The 14,278-nt window shown below is 37.2% G+C and overlaps 1 pseudogene; it reads right to left on the bottom strand.

Annotated features, from left to right (window-relative positions):
• Window positions 1-5,686: 5,686 nt before the first annotated feature.
• On the bottom strand, window positions 5,687-7,162 carry LOC118730164 (annotated as a pseudogene).
• Between the last annotated feature and the right edge of the window lie 7,116 nt (window positions 7,163-14,278).

The raw sequence follows: 14,278 nt of genomic DNA, 5'->3' as shown, positions 1-14,278 counted from the left end.
AGCCACTCCATCAACACAATGAAATAAGTGGAGGAAAGCAAACTACTGGACATAGAGTTCAAAACCACATTTATAAGGTTACTCAAGAATCTTCTAAAAACCACTGAGAAACTTGATTAGACCTCTGAGGAGCTTAGTGAGACCTTCAAGTACCTTAATGAGAATGGCAAAAAATGGAAAAGGACCAGTCAGAAATTAAGCACACACTGTCTGAAATAAATACTATACAGAAATATGAGGAAACAAAAAACACCCAACCAGTAAAATAAAGAGAAAAGGGAATTAAAAAATATGAAGACAGTGTAAGGAGCCTCTGGGACAACTTTAAGCATACCAACATTTGAATTATTGGGGTGCTAGAAGAAAGAGAGAGCAAAATATTGAAAACCTATTTGAAGAAATAATGACAGAAAACTTACTCTACTTGGTGAAAGAAATAGACTTACAAGTTCAGGAAGCACAGAGAACCCCAAACAAGAAGAATCCAAAGAGGACCACACCAAGACACATCATAATTAAAATACCAAGGGCAAAAGACAGAGAATCTTGTAAGCAGCAAGAGAAAAACAGTTAGTTACCTACAAGGGAGAATCCATATGACTATCAGCTGATTTCTCAACAGAAACTATGCAGGCCAGAAGGGAGTTGCAAGAAATATTCAACGTGATGAACAGCAAGAACCTACAACCAAGATTACTCTACCCAACAAAGCTATTATTCAGAATTTAAGGTCAGATAAAGAGCTTCACAGACAAGAAAAAGCTAAAGGAGTTCATCACCACTAAACCAGGATTACTTGAAATGCTGAAGAGTATTCTAGAAGAAGAAGAAGAAGAAGAAGAAGAAGAAGAAGAAGAAGAAGAAGAAGAAGAAGAAGAAGAAGAAGGAGAAAAAGAAGAAGAAGGAGAAAAAGAAGAAGGAGAAAAAGAAGAAGAAAAAGAAGGTAAAGTATAAAATTATGAACAACAAAATGACAACAAATACATCCCTACCAACAAGTGAATCTAAAAATCAAGTGAATAAAAAATCTGATGAACAGAATAGACTGATGAATATAATAGAATCAGGGACACAGAAAGGAAGTGGACTGACAATTCTCAGGGGGAAGGAAGTGTGAGTGGTGTGGGAATAAATTGGACAAAAATCTTACACATATGGATGAAGATAGTGGCAGGGGAGTAAAGGCATGGGGTGGGGTGGAGAATTAGGTGGAGGAGAGCTATGGGGGGAGGGAAAGAGGAACACCTGTAATAATCTGAACAATAAAGATTTATTTTAAAAAAATATATATGTTAGTATATTAAATAATTTGATGAGATTTGACAATTATAAACATAATAAAAATACTTTTTAGTTATACATTAACAACACAATTCAGATTTTTCTTACCAGATATGAAGTTTGTCTGTTATGAAACTTCATATGAATGGAATCATACTGTACGAAGCATTTTACATCTATTTTTTTGAGATTAGGACATGTTACATGTTACATAAATCAATAGTATTCTAATTTTTTATAGTTGAATAAAATTCCAGTGTATGAATTTACTACAACTTATTTTCCATTCACCTATTTATGACTATGTGGGCCATTCCAGTTTTTCAATAGTATAATTTAAAGTTCCAAATATTTAAACATTAATATATACCATTTTATAATCCCATCACAAATATGTGAAAGTTCAGATTAGTTCACATGGTTATAATTAGGTCTTTAAGTTAGGTAATTTGTGTTCTTCTTTTGGGAAATTATTTTGGATATTCTAAGTCCATTGACATTGCATATAAATTTTAGAATCTGCTAGATAATTTCTTCAAAGCAGTCTGTCAGTATTATAAGTTAATGTACTAGTATAGATTATTTTAAGTGAATTGAAATGATAATTATACTGAGTTCTCTAATACATAAATATTGTATATTGCATAATTTATTTGAGTCTTTCTATTTTATTAGTGATATTTTGTTATTTTGGGTATACAGGACTTGATATTTATTTCTAAATATTTTGAGTTTAGGTACTTTTGTAAGTGGTATAGTTTCCACTTTCATTTTCCAAATTTTATTACTAATATAAAAGATTACATTTGATTTTGTATCCATCAAGTCTTGAAAAATTATTTATTAGGACTTTTATTTTCTTATAGATTACTTAGGACTTTCTATGTAAACAATCATAACACTTGCAGAAAGAGAAAGTCTTAGTTCTATATTTCTGAACTTAATTGCCCATCATTTCTTTCAACTGTCTACTGAATATAAGTGAAATACAGAAGTATGCACATCTGTGCTTTTTCTCATTCTTTTTCTAAAAAACTCCTATATTGAGGTACAATTGATATATAAATACCTGTATTTACTTAATATGTACAATTTGATGTTTGGACATATGTAAATACCTAGTATGCTACCAACTATCATCAAGTGAAGTTATAGTCAATACCTCCCAAGGCTTCTGATGTCCACCCCTTTTTAGTAAATTCCCTAAACTTGAGGTTTATCCCCTTAATAAAATTTGAAGTGTACAATACCATATTGCTAACTATAAGCACTATGTTGTACAATAGATTTTATTTATCATGTATAACTGAAACTTTATAACCACTGAACAATGACTCCCCATCTCTTCCTCTCCCAGGCCTTGGAAACCAGTACTATATAATCTGCTTCTATGAGTTTACTAGTTAATATACCTCAGCTAAATAGAATCATGCAATATTTGTTCTTCTATGACTGACTTAGTTCACGTAGCATGATGCCCCCCAAGTTCATCCATGTTGTGACAAGTGGCAGAATTTCCTTCTTTTTAAAAGCCAAATATTTCCCTGTATGCATATACCACATTTTCTTTATCCATTCACTTATTGTGGAAAGTAATTTTTTCCTTATGTATTCTTTCAAATAATGTGTGAAGGAACATGGGAAATGCAAATGTCTCTTTATGATTCTGGTTTTAGTTCCTTTGAATTATGGCTAGAAGTAGGATTGCTGGATCACATAGTAGTTTTACATTTAACTTTTTTAGGACTCTCCCTTCTGTTTTCCATAGCTGCTGCACCATTTTGCATTCCCACCAAAATTGTAAGAATTTCAATTTCTTACAATGATGCCACCACCTGTTAAATTTTTTTAAAAATCTATAATTAGGTGTGAGTTGATATCTCTGGTGGTATTGATTTGGATTTTCCTGATGTTTAGTGATATTGAGTATCTTTTGATGTAAAATTGGTCAACTGTATGTATTCTTTGAATAGATGTCTATTCATTTCCTTTGCTTATTTTTAAATTGGGGCATTTGAGCCCTGACTGATTTGGCACAGTGGATAGAGTGTTGGCCTGCATACTCAAGGGTCTCAAGCTCGATTCCAGTAGTGGGTATGTACCTTGGTTGCAGGCACATCCCCAGTAGGGGGTGTGCAGGGGGCAGTTGATAGATGTTTCTATCTCATCCATGTTTCTATGTTTCTAACTCTCTCTCCCTCTCCCTTCCTCTCTGTAAAAAAAAAAATCAATAAAATATATTTTAAAAAATAAATTGGGGCATTGTTTATGTTTGTTTTACAGCTTTTTATGTATTTTGGATATCAACCCTTTTAGGCATATGGTTTACAAGTATTTTCATCAAGGAGATGTAAGACTTGTACACTGAAAACTACAAATCACTGATGAAATATTTTATAAAATACACAAACAAGCAGAAAGTTATGCCATATGCATGGATTTGGACATTGTATTTAATATTGTGAAAATGTGCATACTACACAAAGAAATCTACAGATTCAATGCACCGGTAATTACTATCAAAATCCCACTGGCATTTTGTACAGAAATATAAAGAACAACCTAAAATTCACATAAACCAGAGATCCTCAAATAGCCAAAAACAATCTTGAAAACTAATAACAAAGATGGAGACATCACACTTTCTGAATTCAAAATATATTACAAAGCTACAATAATTAAAACAATAAGTATGGCACTGTCATAACACAGACACATGGATCAATGGGATAGAATCAAGAGCTCAGAAATCTACTCACACATGGTCATTTGATATTCAACAAGGGTGACAAGAACATAAAATAGGGAATATATAGTTTCTTCAACAAATGGTGCTGAGAAAAAAATTATATACACATGCAAAAGGATAAAATTAGATTTATATCTTATACATCCACAAAGATTAATTCAAAATGGGTTAAAAATTTAAGCTTAAGATTGAAATCTATAAAACTCCTAGAAGAAAATAATGGAAAAAATCTTTATTACATTGATATTCACAATGGTTTCATGAACCTGATACCCAAGTACAATGAATGAAACATAAATAAACAAATAGGAGTACATGAAACTAATAAGCTTCTTGTGCACAATAAAAGAAATAATCATCAGTGACAAACCAATCTGTAGAATGGTAATATACATAATTTTGATAATTACAAAGGAAAAAATAAGCTCATAAGAATAGGACAATATACAGAGCTACCATCAGTGAACTCTAGCAGACATAAGATTAAAGATTTTAAGGACTTAATCACATCTTGCCTCTAAAATGGCAAATTACTTCTGAAGTCAGAATAGACTGGTCACATACATTACACAGGTGAAGCCATAATAAAAGGATGACATTTTGAAAAAAAAATTTTCTTAAAGGCAAATTAAAAATTGATAACTTTAAGTACATTTCAGAGTGCCTTTTCAAAAACACTTCCAACATAACAGAGGTAGAAATTGATTAAAAGTTCTCTATCTTTGTTCAATATTCTTCACCTTTATCTAAATATTTAGAAAGCCAATCATATATTTAGTGGCACAGGTGATTCAAAGTAAAATCCACATATCTGATGGGATGAATACCAGTTTATATATTGTAGTTTCTCATAAGTAGAACTTGCTACTCAGATTCCTTGAAAGTAGAAGGATAGAAGAAAACATATAGCAAGGACTTAGAAGGAGTCAAGGGGAGCAGAAAAGAATTGAGCAGTAAGTAAATAAGTCTGTTAGGTAGACAGTAGTCTTTGGAATTAGATACCCATCAGAGAATAGTGTAGGTAGACCTCTGAGAGGGAAGAAAGTAATAGATTAAAAGAAAAGGAAACTATCTCTGAAAGAAAAATAGCTCCTGAGAGAGAAAACAAAGCTCTGAGAAAAGACACAACTAAAGAGGCTAGGCAGGAATTTGGAGTTGTTCCCAAACTTGCTGTTTTTTTTTTTTTTTTTTGTTTGTTTTTTTTTTTTTGTTTTTTTTTTTTTTATCAGCTTCCAGTTTCCACTATCCATGAAAGAATCATGGAAAATACAAAAGCAAGAGCTCACTGAGGCATTTCATTGAACTCATGAATTGATGTTAAAATTTCATAAGTTAGAAATTTAAAGATATCATAATTTTAATCTATCTAACTTGCTTTGACATTACCACACAAAGGTAAACAGAAAATAAAAATTTCCATTATTTTGAAATTGGTAAAAAAAAAAAAAAAGTCTGCAGAGCTATATTGATCAATATCTACTATGACATAGATATTTCTAGGTTTTCTCTTTAAAACAAATATTTCCATATATTTTACATAATAAGATTATTTCTAATTTAAGGCATTACATTTAAGTTTTTAATGTTTTTGAGTTTATTTTTGTATATGGTATAAAAGAGTGGTCCAGTTTCATTTTTTTGCATACATCTGCCCAGTTTTCCCTACACCACTTGTTGAAGATATTGTCTTTACTCCTGTATGTATTTTTACTTTTTTATTCATAGATTAGTTGACCATAATAAATGAAGGTTTATTTTTGAGCTATCTATTCTGTTTCAGTGATCTAATATGTAGGAAACTCATACAAAACAATAACAAAAAATAAATTTAAAAATGGACATAGGATATGAAAATACATTTCTACACAGAAGATATGCAGATGGCCTACAAACATATGAAAAGATGCTCAACATCACTAATTATCAGATAAATGCAAATTAAAATCACAATGAGATACCACTTCACACAGTCAGACTGGCTATTATAAAAAAATAAACAAATAACAAGTATTGGCAAGGATGTGGAGAAAAGGATACCCTTGTGCTTTGTTGGAAGGATCACACACTGACACGACTCCTATGGAAAATAGTATGGAGATTCCTCCAAACACTAAAAATGAATATACCGCATGAGCCAGCGATTCCACTTCTAGGTATTTATACAGGGAAAACAAAAACAATAATTGAAAAATATATATGTACCCTCATGTTTATTGCCGTATTCTTTTTTTTGGGGGGGGGGGCGGGGGGGAGTTCTGACATTTGCTCTCCTTTATTTGTTAGTTACAAAATCTCTCTTTTTTTTTTTTTTTTTTTTTTTTTTTTTTTTTTTTACTGGATTCAGACTTAGAGTTAGAAGCTCTCAGAGAGGACAGTCTACTTCTACATCTCTTCACAATCTGCTCCTGGCGGTTTTCTTTGGCCTCCTTCATCCTCTTAGCCAAAAGTTTAGCATATTCTGCGGCCTCTTCCTTGTTCTTAGCGCATTGTTTTTTCAGAGCAATACGCCTGCGTTTGTGTTGCAGGACACGTGCAGTAACAAGATGCTGAATCTTGGGTGCTTTAGTCTCAGGTTTCTTACCTTCTTTGGTTAGAGGCTTTCTCACAACATATTTTAGGACATTATCTTATTTAAAGAGATTGAAAAGTTGTGGATTCTGCTGGCTCTTTTGGGCCCCAGGCGACGAGGCACAGTGGTGTCAGTGAGACCAGGATTATCCTCCCCCCCCCCCCTTTTTTTTTTTTTTTTTTACAATGATCAAGTTGAGAACACTGAGGTTGGCATCCACAATGCAATCCCGAACAGATTTGCGTTTTCTCTCTCCAGTCCTCCTGGGTCGGTAATAGGAGTGCCCCTTACTCAGCAGCAGGCGGACTCGGCCATGGGTCAAGACACCTGCTTCCTAGGGAAACCATTTGTCGTTCCCACCACTGATTCGAACCACATAACCCTTCCATTCTTCACCCAGAGCGTCGGCGGCAACTTCTGTGGCCATACGCTTCTCATAAAAGGTACGAAGTTTGCGTTCATCATCCACTTCGATGAGTTTCTGGCAGCCAGTGGCTGGGAAAGAGATGTTGAGCTTCATCCTGAAGCAGCCGACAGCCTCTGCAGAGCCACGAAAAGAGTGCAGTATTCTTTATAATAGCCAAGCTATGGATGCAACCGAGGTGTCATCAGTTGATGAATGGATAAAGAGATGTGAAATATTATGTAGCAATAAGGAAGAACAAAATTATGCCATTTGAAACAACATGGATGAGTCTAAAGAATATGCTAAGTGAAATAAATCAGGTAAATAAAGACAAATACTGTATAGCTTCACTTACATGTGAAATATAAAAACAACATAAAACAAACAAAACAAAACAAAACAAAATAAAAAAGGACTCTTAGAAAAAAGAGTCCAAGGGGATGGTTACCAGAGGATGGGTGCAAACAGGAAGTGGAATTTAGTCCATAATATGGTGATAAGTTTGCATGCTAATAGGCAATTACTAGAATTAGGGGGATGATCACATTGTAAAGTATAAAAATGTTGAATATAAGATTGGATACCAACTATACTTAAAAAAACCCAAACTAAAAATATAATACATCTGCAAACTGACCAAAAAACAATTGAATAATGCATTAAAATTTGTCAAAAACAGAAACTAAAAACTATATCTTATTTTTTAGTCTCGGGATGGATTGCCCCACAGAGGAGGCCCAGACCACCGACCAGCAATGTTTGATGGGTGGGCCGGGCCAGCCAGCAATCACTCCATAGAGGGAGGCCCAGGTCAGCCAAGCAATCGCACCCCATGCCTGTCACCCGCAGAGGGAGGCAAACAGTGGCAGTGGAAAGGGAGCAGCGCCACACAGATGGCAAACAGTGGCATTAGTGGCAGCCAGGGAATGGAAAGCCCCAATAGGCCCTGATCACCAGCCAGGCTTAGGGACCCTTCCTAAGGGGTCTCAGATTGAGGGATGGCGCAGACCAGGCTGAGGTACACATACCCCAGCCCCTGTGCCCAAATTTTATGCACCAGGCCTCTAGTTAGACTATAAAGTATGAGAATTTCCCATCCTTACTTAACTACATATTGTTACTTGTTACTCATTAATTCATTCATTAAACAGAATGCCAATTTATATCTTTATTAGCTAAGAATTGTCCTGGAATCATATTTGAAAAGAAAAGGATTGAAATAAATTACCATTGATCACAATCATAATTAATCATGAGTCAAGCTTTTTAGCAGTGCATGATGGATCATTTCTTTCTTGAATAAAAATGAGAACTCAAATATAGTGATAAATTTTATTTAAAATAACCAGTTTATGATTTGGTTCCTTAAGTGATATTTGATTATTTCTAAGATTCAACTGCTTTATTAAAAATAGTTTCAATGATAATTCCTTCTATTCAGTGTGTTTGGACAATGCATAGTTTGAAAAGTCAATTCCTGAAACAAAACTACAAATAAAACCACAACAAAGCATAAGGGAGGAGCCTGACAGATCTGTGCCAGCAGGTCCAGCTGTTTGAGAGGCACACTGTGGTTGTGCTGTCCATCACTTCTGCCAGCATTGGCCTAGCTTCTCCATTGACCTGGTTCTCTTTCCCAAGCTGTTTTGCTGTCAAGGAGAGCTGATCCAAGCTGAGGACAGGTGCGCTGCATTAGGTAGTGGAGCTCTGTGGGCATCTACTTCCTCGGGGTGCATGGCACAGCTGCCGATTGCATTTGTTTCCTGATTCAAGAGAAAATTATTAAAGTTCTGGGTAAATTGGGCTTCTGCAACCAATTTCCCACCCAGAAATTACAAGATCAGTGACCAATTCTGCGAAGACCCAGAGTGCAAGATCCATTGCCTATCCTGGAAGTCTTTGAGGAAGATAGAGTAATATGGAGCTTCTGGAGGCAGATAGAATTTGAATTTAAAATTTGCAATATCTGCCTTAGTTAGTAAACCTTTAATTTCTGTGTGGGTTGTGATGATCTGGTTTAAATGTTTCCAATTAAAAGTGTAATTTCACACAAGGAGAAATATAAATACTATTATAGGTTATATGATAGAAATCATAGAGAAAATTAACAAGTCAAAAGTTAGCTATTAGAAAAGATAAGATTGAGAAACTTCAAAAAGAGTGAAGGGGGAAAGAGGAGAAGGAGGAGGAGGAAGAAGAGGAGAAGGAGGAGGAGGAAGAGGAGGAGGAGTAGGAGGAGAATGAAATTGGTGCCCTGGTTGGCGTGGCTCTGTTGGTTGAGTATCACCTTGTGTACCAAAAGTCTGCCTGTTTGAACCCCATCAATGCACATGCCCAGGCTGTGGGCTCCATCCACTGTGATCTTTAACAACTGTCCATCAACAACGACTTTTGAGCTTTCATCTTTCATATATGCAAAGTTCCTTTATTTTTGCCAGATTTCAGTTACTCTTGCTTAGTGCAATTGTATAATTTTGGTATTTAGAACCCAGTATTTCTCATTAAAAGTTTTCAAGCTTGAAATTGATTCCAAGATTATGGCTCATTTTCTACTGCAGCACTAGTAGTATGGCAGAGGTGTGAGTTGGCTCTGACATGCCCTCACTCCTAATTAAGAACCAGATCTCCACTGTTGAGTGTCTGAAGGGGGGAAGTTGAGGCAGAGTGGTCTTCCTTCCTGGTCAGCCACTTGGCAGTGGTGGGGAAGTAGTCCAGGACCCGTATGTTCTTGCCTGTTTGGTTGGTATCCTTGTTGAAATCATTGTCGCCGCCACATTGACGTTACATGGGCTTTTCCTGGAAAGGTGTTTAGATTCAGTTCTTCCGCTGAGAGTTGTTCAGAGCTGCCAGTAGTAACTGTCTCAACCTTCTTCCTGGACTGGGTGTTCCATTGACTTTGCAGTGTCTCCTACTCCTGTTGCTCCATAACTTTGTGTTATTACACAGCGCGTGAAAACCACTAGGCTTCTCTTCCATGACTTCTAAGGTACATAAAAAACTTTGTGGGTTCATTTCTTCTCACAGATTATTTTCCCTGGAAAGCAGACACTGCATGCAGGAAATCTATTAGAAAGTGTCTCAGGATCATCAAACTATATCTGAGTAGTAACTGTGATTTTCAGAATTATCTGAGAAAATTGGTGCTTTTCATTTCTACTGTGCCACATTGCTCATCAAGTCTCGCTCCTTTTGCATTAAGCTGAGCACTTCCACATTGTTTCTTTGAAATCTGCAATATGAAGCCTGCAAGGGTTTAGCTCTGGAGAGTGCATTTTCCAATAATACTTACAAATCAGAATACATTTGATACTCAAGCCTAAGACATTACAAGACAAGAAATTATAGGCCAATTTCCCTCAGAAATATAGTCCCCCAAAATCCTTCATAAAATATTGGCAAGTAAAATTCAGCAAAATATAGAAAGAAAAGAAAGATAACAAGCATTGCAATTTAACCCAAGAAATCAAGGTTGTTTTAACGTAAAAAATTAATCAGTCTAATTTTCTGCAATAAGAGTGAAAAAAGGACAAAAATCAATTGATCATTTCAGAAACTGAATAAAAATAATTTCATAAAATTCAATCTCTATTCATAATAAAACTTTTCAGAAAAATAAGATTGAAATGATTTACACAAACTAAAAAATTACATTAAAAAAATAAACAAACAAAGGGGAGAAATGGGGGGCATTTGGAATACTGTCAACAACACCATTTAAAAAAATATTCATAAATGCACATGAATGATTAAAAAAATAAACACTGCATTTAATGATGAAATTCTGAGTATTTCTCCTTATAATTGAGAACAAGGCAATATAATGTAACTTCTTTAAATACTTTGAGGTATAATAGCTAGTGTAATAAGTTAAAGATAAAAAACATAGAGATTGTCCTAAGCGGTTTGGCTCAGTGGATTGAGTATCGGCCTGCAAACTGAAGGGTCCCAGGTTTGATTCCAGTCAAGGGCATGTACCTTGTTTACAGGCACATGCACAGTAGGGGGTGTCAGGAGGCAGCTGATCGATGTTTCTCTCTAATCAATGTTTCTAACTCTCTACCCCTATCTGGTCCTCTCTGTAAAAAATCAATAAAATGTATTTTAAAAAAACTCTAGAGATTAAAAATGGAAGAAATAAAACTGTCCTTAGAAAAGCATTTTCGCACTAAAAATCTTTAAGAAACTTATAAAACCACTAGAGGCCTGGTGGGGGGGAGAGAGTGTCCCTCAGCTAAGCCTGCCCCCTCTCACAGATTGGGAGCCCTCAAGAGATGTACTACTGACTGGAAGTAGGCCTAAGCCGTAGTTTGGCCTTCCTCTGTGGGAGGTGACTGGACTGATCAGGGAAGGCACCAAACCCATCACCCAGCTGCTGCTGCCACTGTCATAGCCACCAACGTGTTTTCATCAACACGGACTCCAGTCCCTTCACCATGAAATAATGACAACTTTCTTTAGGCACTTTCAAGATGTGTCATTCCTAGGATATGACATTTCTTTTCTTTCTTTTATTTTTTTAAAATAAATCTTTATTGTTCATATTATTACAAATTTTCCTCATTTTTTCCCCCTCCATTGCTCCCCTCCACCAGGTTCCCACCCACCCTCTGCCCTTTCCCCACCCACTATTGTCCTCATCCATAGGTGCACAGTTTATGTTCAGTCTTTTCCCACACTCCCCATTCCCCTTTCCCCGAGAATCATCAGTTCACTCCCCTTCCATACCTCTGATTCTATTATATTCAACAGTTAATACTGTTCATCTGATTTTTTTTAATTCCCTTGGTTTTTAGATTCACTTGTTGATAGTTACATATTTGTTGTTCATAATTTTTATCTTTATTTTCTTTCTCTTCTGAAAGAACCCCCTTCAGCAATTCATATAATTCTGGTTTGGTGGTGATAAATTCCTTTAGCTTTTTATTATTAGTGAAGCTCTTTACCTGGCCCTCGATTCTAAGTGATAGCTTTGCTGGGTAGAGTATTTTTGGCTGTAGGTTCTTGCTATTCATCACCTTGAACATTTCTTGCCATTCCCGTCTGGCCTGCATTGTTTCTGTTGAGAAATCAGCTGACAATCGTATGGGTGCTCCTTTATAAGTAACTACCTGCTTTGCTCTTGCTGCTTTTAATATTCTCTCTTTGTCTTTTTTTCTTGGGATTTTAATTATGATGTGTCTTGGTGTGGTCCTCTTTGGATTCCTTTTGTTTGGGGTTCTGTGCGCTTCCTGGAATTGTAAGCCTATTTCTTTCCCCAAGTGGGGGAAGTTTTCTTTTACTATTTCTTCCAGTATTCTTTCGGTATCTTGTTCTCTCTCTTCTTCTGGGACCCCCATAATTCTGATGTTGGTTCATTTGAAATTGTCCCAAAGGTTTCTTACACTATCTTCAACTTTCTGGATTCTCTTATCTTCTTGCTTCTGTGGAGGAGTGTCCTCTGGGTCTTTGTGTTCCAAATCTTTGACTTGATTCTTGCGATCCTCCATTCTGTTTTTAGGACTCTGTATAATATTTTTTATTTCAGACAATGTATTCTTTATTTCTAGTTGATTCCTTTTTATATCCTCATAGGTCTTGTTTATTTTATAGGCCTTTTCTAGAAATTCTTGAAAAACCTTATAAGCGTGGTTTTGAACTCTATATCCAGTCGCTTCTTGTCCTCCATTTCTTTTGTTTGTGATCTGTTTCCTTGTAGGCATTTTCACAGCTTTCCTGAGTTGGTAGGCTGGCTTTGTGTGCAAAGGTGTCCTATATGGTTCAGTGAGTCAGCCTCCCAGTTACCTGAGGTGAACAGTCTTGGTGTAGCCCTTTGTGGGCTGTGTATGCAATCTTGTTGTTAAGCCTTGCTTATTGTTGGTATCACTGGGGAGCATTGATCTCCAAGCCAATTGGCTATGAGGATCAGAAGTGTCTCAGCTAGGAGGGTTTCTGTATTCTGCTGGAATGGGGTGGAGTCTCAGGGTGGCACAGACAAGCTTTGTTGAATCCCTCACAATTGGTTGCAGGCATGCTCACCTCTTTGGTATAGGCGCAGACAAGCTTTGGATTCCTGTCTGTCACTCCCTAGGAGAGTCCTATTCACTGCGAGAAAGCTAACCACTGTAAGGGCTTTTGTCCTCCGCTTGGATGGGGAGGAGTCTTGGGTGGTGCAGACAAACTTTATTCAGCCCCTCCCTACAAGGGTATGGTTTCTGAGTTCTGCAGTAATGGCCACTGGCTTCACACACCTTTGAGAGATCTCTGCCCACTGCCTAACAGTCTGGCCTCTCCTTGTCTGGGGCCATTAATCAGAGCAATAGGGTGCTTCTGTTTTCCTCCTGAACAAGAAAGCCAACTGCGTTAGCTCTCCGCCCGCTCCACTCGCAGGAAGTAAGCCAGCAGTGAACTCAGCCTGGCCCGCCCTCTCCATGCTTGCAAGCAAGCTGGCAGAGAAGTCGGGTGGCTGCCTTTTCGCGTGCACAGTTCTCTGTACCTTCACAGTTCCTGAGGTTCAGCATGCCTTCTCTCTCCTTCCCAGATGGTAGAGCCTCCTCTCAGCCAGCCGTCCAGTGCTTCAGGGTGATGTTTCCCTGTTTTCCAGTTCTAAATTCAAATTTGTTGTGGTAGGCTGCATTCAGGTGTCTACCCTATGCCGCCATCTTGGTTTCTCTCCTGTGTTTCTTTTCTTTCTTTTTCATTCTCACCTGAGGATATGTTTCCATTGCTTTTTAGAGAGCTTGGAAGAGAGAGGGAGAGACAGAGAGAAACATCAATGTGAGACGGACACTTCAATTAGTTGCCTCCTGCACAAGCCCTGACCAGGAAGAAGTCTGCAAACTAGGTACATGATCTTGATCAGAATCAAACCCAGACCCAGCAATCAACAGGCCTGAGCCAAACTGGCTAGGGTAGGATGTGACATTTCTTAGCCCCTTCAGCAGCAGACCTTAGTTTTTCCTCCAGGAGTGCGGTGGAAAAACCCTAGATCACCTTCTTGGATTCTTATAACCCAAGTTAACAAGAACACTGTGAGAGGCAGCTTACAGGGAGCTTAGCCAATGAGCCTTCAGAAAAGGTGTTTCCTCTGCAGCTCATGCTCATGCATTGGGTCCGCAGAGCTTTTATCCACTGGGCTGGGAGATGCTGGGGGCATGTCTCCAACCCAGAAGCCCCATTTTCTGTCAGCTGGGCTTCTGTTCACTGGGCCAGGGGCATGTCCCAAACCACAAGGCTGCGGCTCTGAGCAGCCCCCCCACCCAGCAATGATCTGCTTGGCATGTCCCAAGCCACATGG

Source organism: Pipistrellus kuhlii, unplaced genomic scaffold (genome assembly GCF_014108245.1).
Source record: "Pipistrellus kuhlii isolate mPipKuh1 unplaced genomic scaffold, mPipKuh1.p scaffold_m20_p_1, whole genome shotgun sequence".
NCBI lineage: Eukaryota > Metazoa > Chordata > Mammalia > Chiroptera > Vespertilionidae > Pipistrellus > Pipistrellus kuhlii.
Note: the sequence above shows the minus strand (reverse complement) of the source record. Positions and strands in the feature narration are given on the sequence as shown.